Raw genomic sequence first — 10242 nt, forward strand, 5'->3', positions numbered from 1 at the left:
CTTCTCCTCCTCCTCCTCCTCCTCTCCCTCCTCCTCCTAAACCTGCAGCCCCCCCCCCCCCCCCCTCGGGCTCCTTCCTCTGCACAGTTCGGCCCGTGGGCTGAAGGGGGACAGGGGGGCAACAGTTCCTTCTCCCCCGGGCTAGCTAAAATCCACCCTTTCCTAGCCATCCAAACTGCTCCCACGTTAATAGAATCAGTTGGCCTCTCCCACCTTGATTACTGAATCAGCCTCCTGGCTGATCCCCCAGCCTCCTCCCTCTCCCGGCTCCAGTCCATACTTCACTCTGCTGCCCGGATCATTTTTCTACGAAAACGTTCAGGACATGTCACCCCATTCCTCAAAAAACTCCAGTGGTTGCCTACCCACCTCCTTAACAAGCAAAACCTCCTCACCATTGGCTTTAAAGCTGTCCATCCCCATGTCCCCTCCTTCCTCACCTCCGTATTCTTCTACTCCAAGCCAGCCTGCACACTTGGCTCCTCTAATGCCAACCTTCTCACTTTACCTCCGTATCCTCTACCTCACCGCCAATCTCTGGCCCACGTCCCACCTCTGGCCTGCAACGCCCTCCCTCCTCAAATCCAACAGACAATTACTCTCTCTCTCTTCAAAGCCTTATTGAAACCACACCTCCTCCAAGAGTCCTTTCCTGACTAAAGCTCTTCATTTCCTCTTCTCCTTCTCGCTTCTGCGTCTCCCTGACTTGCTCCTTTCATTCATTCCCCCCCCCCAGCCCTACTGCACTTATGTACATATCTGTGATTTATTTATTTACATTAATGTCTGCCTCCCCTTTGTTGTCCACTAGTGGACTTGACATGACTGACTCCATTTTGTGCATGCTGACAGTAACCCTCCATTTTATGCAGGCCGAGAGAACAACTCCGTTTTTTGTATTTTATGCAAGGCTCAACAACGGAATGTCTTCAATGCCAGTAACAAGTAACACCTATCTATGCAAGGTCATAGGGCAGATAACAACATCCTGCACAAGACAGTGAAAACAGAGAATAATGAGAATTTATAACATCCTGTCGGTCCTAATTGGATTCCTGGAATTCCCAATTGCTCACCCTCGCTTTGCTGTAACCCAATAAAAGACACAGTGGGAATGGAATCGGGGCTGCTTGTCACTCGTACCTCTCTCGGGAGGTGAACGGGCAGGTAGCCACTTTCCTTCTTTACTGCTCTATCTGAACTAACGTCTCCAAGTCATTTTTTCCTATCTGCGTCACCACCTTGGGTACTCGAACCCTGCAGCGGATTTACACTGATTAACCTAGTTTGCACCCTACTTTTCGATAACACCCTTCTAGACTGTGAATTCGTTTTGAGCAGGAAGCAGAGTGGCTTAGTGGAGAGAGCATGGGCTTGGGAGTCAGAGGTCGTGGGTTCTAATCCCCACTCCACCACTTGTCAGCTGTGTGACTTTGGGCCAGTCACTTAACTTCCCTGTGCCTCAGTTACCTCATCTGTAAAATGGGGATTAAGACTGTGAGCCCCACGTGGAGCAACCTGGTAGTCTTGTGTCTACCCCAGCGCTTACAACCATGCTTGGCACATTGTAAGTACTTAACAAATACATACCATCAGTATTATTTGTTGTTGTTATATTATACTCTCCCAAGTGCTTAGTGAAGTGTTTTGAGCACAGTAAGCACTCAATAAGTACAGTGTTCTGCACACAGTAAGTGCTCAATAAATACGATTGAATGATTAAATAAATATGATTGAATGAATGAATGAAGAAAGCACTCTATAATTACGATTGAGTGAATGAATAATGAATGAATAGGCATGGGCAAGGTGATTGATTGCTTAAAGCCAATCTGTTTCATACGGAGGCTGTGTGCTCTGGCTGTGCTCTGTGCCTACCCCGGACCATGCCCATCCCAAATGGGTTTTGTGCCCATTTCATCTGTGTCTTCTCTGCAGCAAGGCTCCAACCCTACCCTGACCCCCGTGTCCAGCTGTGCCCCGGGTGTTGCCTGGCTCTGCCCATCCCGTGGGCCTGTCCCAGCGCTGCCCTGCACAAGTCATTATCATTACTGCCGCTGCTGTTTCAGGCCTTTATTGAGCACCTACTGGGGCCGAACACTGTAGTAACCGCTGGGGTAAACACAAGGGTCAAAATTCCCACACTGTCTTTGTCCCATGCCAGACTTTCTATCTGGGCATGGGGAGACAGGCACCAAGAAGAATCAGAATAAACCAAAAAACAACAATTTGAGCCAATGCTAATTCAACTGTCCAAATGAACAGGCAGGAACTGACAGTTAACAATATTTTTTCAGGCTTCTCCCTGCTCCTGGTGGAGACTCTGCTCGCAGTGCCTGATGAATGCAGGGACCCAAAAAATTTAAACCCAGGGCCCAGGCTTTACAGAGACCTCTGCCCACCCCCAAAATCATATCCCTCTCTCAACCTTCCCAAGATAGCCATTCAATCAAGGCTATTCATTGAGCACTTGCTGGGTTCCGAGCACTGTACCAAGTGCCTGAAGGTGCAAAATGGCTTTTGTGAGGTAGTCTGGGCCGGAATTTCTGGCTCTTAAATGAGAGCTGGCCTGTAAATTACAGGGAACGAGAAAGAAGCCCTTTTTGCCCTCAGCGCCTTCGCCCTGGGTAGTGAGTTGTTGGGATTGTTAGATGTTAACAGAAATAGTACTAATCATCCTGCCCCCAGCTCTTCATTTCTACGAAGAATTTGGTTGATTCCTTGGATAAGCAAGGCCACTAAACTAATACTGAATTAAAAGGGAAAAGTGTTTGATATTTAAATGTGAAGATGACATTTGTGCCTACTTGTGTGTGTGTGTGTGTGTGTGTGTGTGTGTGTGTGTGTGTGTGTGTGTGTTCATGTGTCTACTTATCCGGGTACCTCAGTACCCTGCGGTGTGTCACTATGACCGGGGCAAAGAGGGCACCCAACTTTCTTCCCCTTCTTCTTTCCACCATTTCTTCCCCTTCTTCTTTCCGCCATGCAGCTGCCCAAGGGCCCAAGAGTCAGAGGACCTGGGTTCTAATTCTGGCTTGCCACTTGTCTGCTGTGTGACCTTGGGCAAGTTACTTCACTTCTCTGTAATTCAGTTACCTCATATGTAAAATAGGAATTGACACTGTGAGCCCCACGTGGGACAGAGACCGTGTCCAACCTGATTTGCTTGTATCTACTCCAGTGCTTAGTAATAATAATATTAATTATAGCATTTGTTAAGCACTTACTATGTGCCAGGCACTGTACTAAGCACTGAGGCACAATGCCTGGCACATAGTAAGAGCTTAATACCATAATAATTATTATTATTATTATTATTTAAAAAAGACATAAGGCAAAGTGTGGAGAAGAAGGGGGAGGACAGGGCTTCAAAAAACAATTCCATCAGAGCATCTGCTCCGCCCTCTTTTTTCCTGCTCTCATCCTGCACCCCCCCACCCCCCCGGGTGAAAAGCCTGCGGGCTGGGGTTCTAGACGCTGCCCCCACTTCCCCCTACTTCCCTGAGGCCAACCTGGCTCATCACGCTGTAATGATGCTAGTGAGGGCATGTGAGAGGTGACCTTACTACGAGGCCCAGCCCAAGCCCCCCAACTTCAGTTACTGGGTCTTGCCTCCTCCCTAAGAGCTTTGGCCTTTCCAGGGCTCGGTAGGTCGGGTCGGGAGGCTGGGTTCCAAATGTGGTGAGGTGCGGGAGGTGGGGGGCCAGAGATCGGAGATGGGAGGCCTGAGGCCCTAGTTGGACGGTATCACTCTGGCAGGGCAGCAGTAGCATCTTGGACAATCACAGTGTGTTCTAGCCCGGGGCATAACGGCGAAAACGATGCCACTTCCACAACCTTTCGACATCAGCCCTGGCCATGGTTGTAGCAGTTATTCAATTGCTCCTAATCAATCAATCATATTGATTGATAAATAAATCAGCCCCTATATCCTCTTTCTGGCAGTCGTGCTCTCAGTGGCGGTTCTGTCCTCTTTGATGAAAAACTGGGTTACTGTGAGTGATTATGAAATTCTTCATTCCAGGATTCAGTCCATCAACAGGCCCCACTCCATTTGGGCTCCCCTACACATCTAATTTTCCATTCAGTTGCTCCAGGAGTTCTTCCGCTCCCCTGGTTTGAGCTACAAACCTCTACATCCAGGATTCCCAAACCTAATTCTCCAACCCCGACCTCCCCTTTTTGCACATGTCTGGATCAGGGACCCCTGGCGCCCATGGGGTCGGGCCGCTCATGCTGCTGAGATTAGAGAAGCAGCTTGCCTTGGTGGAAAGAGCACGGCCTTGGGAATCAGAAGTTGTGGTTCTAATCCCAGCTCCTCCAGCAATCAGTTGTGTGACTTTGGGCAAGTCACTTAACTTCTCTGTGCCTCAGTTACCCTCATCTGTAAAATAGGGAATTAGACTGTGAGCTCCCCCATGGGACAACCTGATTACACTGTATCTACCCCAGCGCTTAGAACAGTGCTTGGCACATAGTAAGCACTTAGCAAATACCATCATTATAATTATTATTATTATTATTCTCACCGTCCCTGGCATTCCGTGCCCAGTGGACAAAGCCCTAGCATCAAACCATCCTGTTTGCCACCCGTCCAGCTGGGCCACTCTGGGGCTCAGCATCTGCGTCTGGCTCACTGAGTTCCGTCCAGCGAGGCCAGCCAGTGGGCATCACTCTGCATGCAAAACACCTGGCCCTGCAGAGGGTCATTCCAGCCCTTGTCCCAACGGCTCCTGTGTTTGGCTTTGTGCCAGAGCAGGAGGGATCATGCTGTTCTGTTGGAGAGGTCACGGAGTCAGTCCAGTCCATGGTCATTGGAAGAGTGGTCGCCTACAGATTCTTCCTCCTCTTCCAAGTTGCCAGGGAAGGAAATGAAGGCTGGGGACCACTCAAACGGAATATAATGCTGAACATCCAGCACCACCACCCCCAGGACACTGGTCAAATGTTGGTCAGATGTTTGGTGGCCCAAACCCCTGGTTTCCTTATGGAAAACGTGTACTTCTACATCTCACCACAAACCGCTTGGTCCTTTATGTGCAATCAATCAATCAATGATATTTATTGAGCATTTACTGTGTGCAGAGCACTGTATTAAATGCTTAATATGGTCCTGAGAAATCCTTAATTAGAAGCAAGGAGCCACACGTCACTACTGAGCCCACACCCAGCGCGTGTGTGAAATCTGAGCTGGACTCCTGCCCCTGAGCCTTAATAGTGGAGTTTGATGCGTGAGGGTCCGGAGACCCCGGTCTCGGGTTTAGATCAGGTACCTTTAGGTAGAAAGTGACCAAATGTTATCTGCTGCCCTCCAAGACCCGAGAGCACTCAGACATCGCCTGGAGGGGCAGACCAGTTCACCAGCCAGACAGATGGGGTAGTATTTGTGTGTTTGAGGAGAAAGAATGGGAGTTTCAGCCATCGTTCTGCCAATGGGAATCCTCAGGAGAAGGTCAGAAGAGGGAGTTTGGGCGATCTTTGCTTCCAAGAAGCAGATGGACGGCTTCCTTCAACTGGATGGAGTCTTTTCCAGGGGCTTTTCTATCTTCGTCCCATTTTTCCCCAAGATCCTATAAAGCCATTCTGCAAGATTAAGGATAAGAAAGAAGTCATTCAAGGGGTCAGCTGAGGTGAAGGCCATGGTGGTCTTTGGCCCGGTTGGTGACCGCTACCATGCCCAGAGCCTTATTACAGTGTCTGGGCAACATGAGTTGGCTTTGGATAGTGAGGGGTGGTGGATGACGTGACTAGTTAGTCAGTCAGCTAGTCAGTCAGGTCCAGACTGCTGGTGTCAGAATCTCTTTTCAGGAAAGGGAATAGAAGCAAATGTTTTAGCAGAAACTAGAGTCTCGAGCTTCCAAATGACCCTGACCAATAAGTCTGAGAACCATGGGCATGGCTATGGGGCACTTGGCTACTTAAATGAGAAGCTTATGGGAAGAACCGAGAGCAAGACTTGCCATTCCTAACGCCAAAGACTAAACCCTTGTCATAATGGAATTTATGGGAATTATCAACCAATCTATCAATCTTATCAATCAAACTACCGTCCCGATGCTTCAGTCTTCCATTATATGTTCACTGCCGATACACGCTAGATATATTTTCCAAAAGTCATCAGATACTCTGTTGAAGAAATCAACATCCTTTGAATCAGTCAACATTTCTAACTTTTGCACTGTTTCCCACAGTTGGTATTTTTGGGGGTCTTTCTTGTATACATTCTCCAGGAATTCCCTAGTGGCTATTTCCCAACAGTAGTAGTCGATTTGCCCTAGGACTTTGGTCACGGAATCGTAGGTGAAGGCCTGGTGGACAGGGAGCAGAGTGGTCAGCAGCAGCAGCAGCAGCAGCAGCAGCACTGGGTGTCCCAGCCCAAGGCCTTGCCCGCATCCGTGCTCAGACCCCATCACCTCGGCCCGAGCCTGCAAGGAAAGCAGACACTATATGAGCCCCGCACTCTCGGGGACGCCTCCTGCCCACCTCTCTACCTGCTCCCCGGGCGCCATGGGTCCGGGAGGGAGGGAGAGATGGCTGCCCCGTGTCGTGGTACAGAACCCAGAGAGAACCCTGGAGTCCAGCCTCCTGGGGCCTCCTGGGGCCTCGCTGCTAAAGGCATCTGAGCCACAGGCCTGTCCCGGTGCGGGGGTCCAGGCCGCTTCCTACTGAGCCCTTTGGTCCCACCCTTTCTCTGGAAAGGCCCCACTCCCGCCCCTCAGAAAGGGTCCAGCCCACCTGGCCTCTCTGAAGCCCCTCTCCAGCCCATCCTCTGGTGTAATTCATTCAATCGCATTTATTGAGCGCTTACTGTGTAATGGATAGAGCCCGGGCCTGGAAGTCAGAAGGAACTGGTTTCTAATCCTGGCTCCACCACTCATCTGCTGGGTGACCTTGAGCAAGCCACTTAACTTCTCTATCCCTTTGTTACCTCATCTGTAAACTGGGGATTAAGACTTCGAGCCCCATTCTGGACAGGGACTGTGTCCAACCTGATTAGCTTGTATCTACCCTAACACTTAATACAGTGCCTGAAGCATAGTAAGTGCTTAACAAGCGCTGGGGGTACGACCAGGAGGTGAGGGGGTGGGGCCCGAGTCCGCACACAGCCCCCACTCCTCAGGGCCAGAGTGCCCCATCTTCATCACCATCATCATAAGGATTAATACCCGACTGGCCCGGCTCTCCCACCTGTGGCTGCCTGTCTACCCGATCTCCCTACCCCCACCTCTGAGTGCCCAGGGACCCCGGCTCTCCAGCCCCCAGACCCCACAGCTGGGCCGGGCGGGGGGCACAGGGCTGGAGGGTCAGGGGGCCAGCAGGACAGAGGGAGCTTGGGGCAGCCAGGCAGAGACACTCACCCTACAAAGACTCCAGGGGTGAAGCCGCTGGACACAGAGACGATTGGTGGGGAGAGGGTGGGCTCGGGGCCCAGACTCTGGGCTGGCAGGTGGGGACACGCTCCCACTGCCTGGGTGGCCCCTACCGAGGCTGATAAAGGGACAGGGGGCTGGCCTGCAGAATGGCTCCGCTGAGACACTCCCCCTCTCCCTGCTCTTCCTCCTCCTTCCAGCCTCCCTAGGGCTTCTCCTTCTTCCCCCTCCTCCTCCCCTACACACAGCTCGGCCCCTGAACGGAGGGAGTTGGGGGTGGAGGGACGGAACGGGGACGGGGGATGACAGTTCCCTCTCCCCTGGCTGGGCTCCGCAGCATCACTCCCTCTGGCCAAGCCCAACCTCCCTAGGCCCAAGGTGTCAGATCAGCCCCGCCGCCGCCCACAGCTGCCTCGCCTCGGACCTGGACCTCAGAACCTCTGAACCCACAGACACAGGACCCACGGAGGTCGCCGATTTACATTCTGGAGCCCGAGCCTAAGTCCGTCTCTGCTCCTCGCCCTGGCGTTCTGGATGGACCTTGGCGCCCACCCCTGGGGACTTCATAATAATAATCATCATCATATTTGTTAAGCACTTACTATGAGCCAAGTGCTGTACTGAGGGCTGGGGTGGATACAAGCAAATCGGGTTGGCTCAGCCTTTGTCCGGCTCTGCCGTCAGCACCCAGGTGTGTGCCCTGAGCCCAGCTAGGCCCGGTGTCATCCTAGGCTCTTTCTGGCTATGGTCTCTCCCCCACCACCTCAAGATCCTGCCAGAACATGGTCTCTAGCCATGCTGCCTGACCGACCATCCTATGCCCAGAGGCTGACACTGGCTCTGCCAGTCCCTGCCCCATTGCCCTAACCGTCACCATCTCCTGCCCACGGTATCTTTCTTCTGGCCTGAGTGCAGGGTTAGCCTTGGGCCCGCAGTCCAGTCTGGTTCTACCCAAACGGGATGTAAAGCTCAACTATTCACCTCCTATTGCGCCTCCAACACTGGCACCTCCCCGGGACCCTCTCTCAGACTTCAGTTAAACTCTCGGAGGCCTGTGCAGCCTTGGCTTTTCTGGTTCTCTTGTGGAACACCCACACTCGCAAACCACGCACCCAGACACCATGCACAACAGTTAAACACATGAAGGGCCTGGTCCTTATGGCCCAGAGAAGTCCTTCACTGGAAGCGGGAGTCCTGAGTGACTAGCCAGTCCACACCCAGCACTCACATGAAGTCTGAGCTAAACCCTGGTACTGGAGCATTAATAGTGGAATTTAATGCACAAGGGACTGGAGACCCCTGGTCTTGGGTTAGATGGAGGCTGTTCAGGTAAAAAGTGCCCAGTTGTTGTCCACTGCCCTCCAGGAACGTCCACTGACTGTGCTGGCTTGACCCAAGAGCATTCAGATGTCTCCTGGAGGGGCAGACCCATTCACCAGCTAGACAGAGGGGATTGGGGGGGTGGGGGTGGGGCGGGATGTGTGTGTGGGGGTGGGTGTGTGGGGGGGTGTGTGCTTGGCACATAGTAAGCGCTTAACGAATACCATCATCATCATTTAGAGTTCCTGAGGTCCTGCAAGGGGAAGTCTGGCAGCTACTAGCAGGATGCCACAACAATGACCACCTGGTCGAAAAGTACCGCATCCTTACCACAAAGCTACAGTTGGAGGTCCAGAGAAGCAATGCAACCTAGTGGAAAAGATGCTGGCCTGGGGCCCAAAGGACCTGGCTTCTAATCCTGGCTCTGACACTTGCCTTCCGTGTGCCCCTTCAAAGCCCTACTGAGAGCTCACCTCCTCCAGAAGGCCTTCTCAGACTGAGCTCCCTCCTTCCTCTCCCCCTCCCCCTCCCCCCTGCCCTACCTGCTTCCCCTCCTCACAGCACCTGTATATATGTTTGTACAGATTTATTACTCTATTTATTTTACTTGTACATATTTACTATTCTATTTTATTTTGTTAATATGTTTTGTTCTGTTGTCTTGTCTCCCCCTTCTAGACTGTGAGCCCGTTGTTGGGTAGGGACCGTCTCTATATGTTGCCAACTTGTACTTCCCAAGCGCTTAGTACAGTGCTCTGCACACAGTAAGCGCTCAATAAATACGACTGAATGAATGAATCTAGACTGTAAACGCTTTGTGGGCAGGGAATTTGCCTGTTTATTGTTATGTGGTACTCTCCCAAGTGCTTAGTACAGTGCTCTGCACACAGTAAGCACTCAATAAATACAATTGAATGAATGAATCTAGACTGTAAACGCTTTGTGGGCAGGGAATTTGCCTGTTTATTGTGATGCGGTACTCTCCCAAGCGCTTAGTACAGTGCTCTGCGTCTAGTAAGTGCTTAATACATACGATGGAATGACTGATTGACTGATTAGCCTTTTCAGAAGCTAGAGAAGCAGTGTGGCTCAGTGGAAAGAGCCCGGGCTTTGGAGTCAGAGGTTATGGGTTCGAATCCTAGCTCCACCACGTGTCTGCTGTGTGACCTTGGGCAAGTCACTTAACTTCTCGGAGCCTCAGTTACCTCATCTGTAAAATGGGGGTGATAACTATGAGCCCCATGCTGGACAACCTGATCACCTTGTATCCCCCCCCAGCGCTTAGAACAGTGCTTTGCACATAGTAAGAGCTTAATAAATGCCATTATTATTATTATCTAGCCTGTAAACGCTTTGTGGGCAGGGAATTTGCCTGTTTATTGTTATGTGGTACTGTCCCAAGCGCTTAGTACAGTGCTCTGCTCCTAGTAAGTGCTTAATAAATACGATGAAATGACTGATTGACTGATTGGCCTTTTAATCAATCAATCGTATTTATTGAGCGCTTACTGTGTGCAGAGCACTGTACTAAGCACTTGGGAAGTACAAGTTG

General features: G+C 51.2%; 1 long non-coding RNA gene across 1 annotated transcript; it reads right to left on the bottom strand.

Annotated features, from left to right (window-relative positions):
* Window positions 1-5038: 5038 nt before the first annotated feature.
* Window positions 5039-7471, bottom strand: LOC119950077. The gene is made up of 3 exons (XR_005457334.1): window positions 7359-7471; window positions 6048-6425; window positions 5039-5583 (listed from the first exon to the last, which is right to left on the bottom strand). It is a non-coding gene; the product is annotated as an uncharacterized LOC119950077 (long non-coding RNA).
* Between the last annotated feature and the right edge of the window lie 2771 nt (window positions 7472-10242).

The sequence above is a fragment of the Tachyglossus aculeatus genome, chromosome 2 (assembly GCF_015852505.1).
Source record: "Tachyglossus aculeatus isolate mTacAcu1 chromosome 2, mTacAcu1.pri, whole genome shotgun sequence".
In the NCBI taxonomy this organism is placed as follows: Eukaryota; Metazoa; Chordata; class Mammalia; order Monotremata; family Tachyglossidae; genus Tachyglossus; species Tachyglossus aculeatus.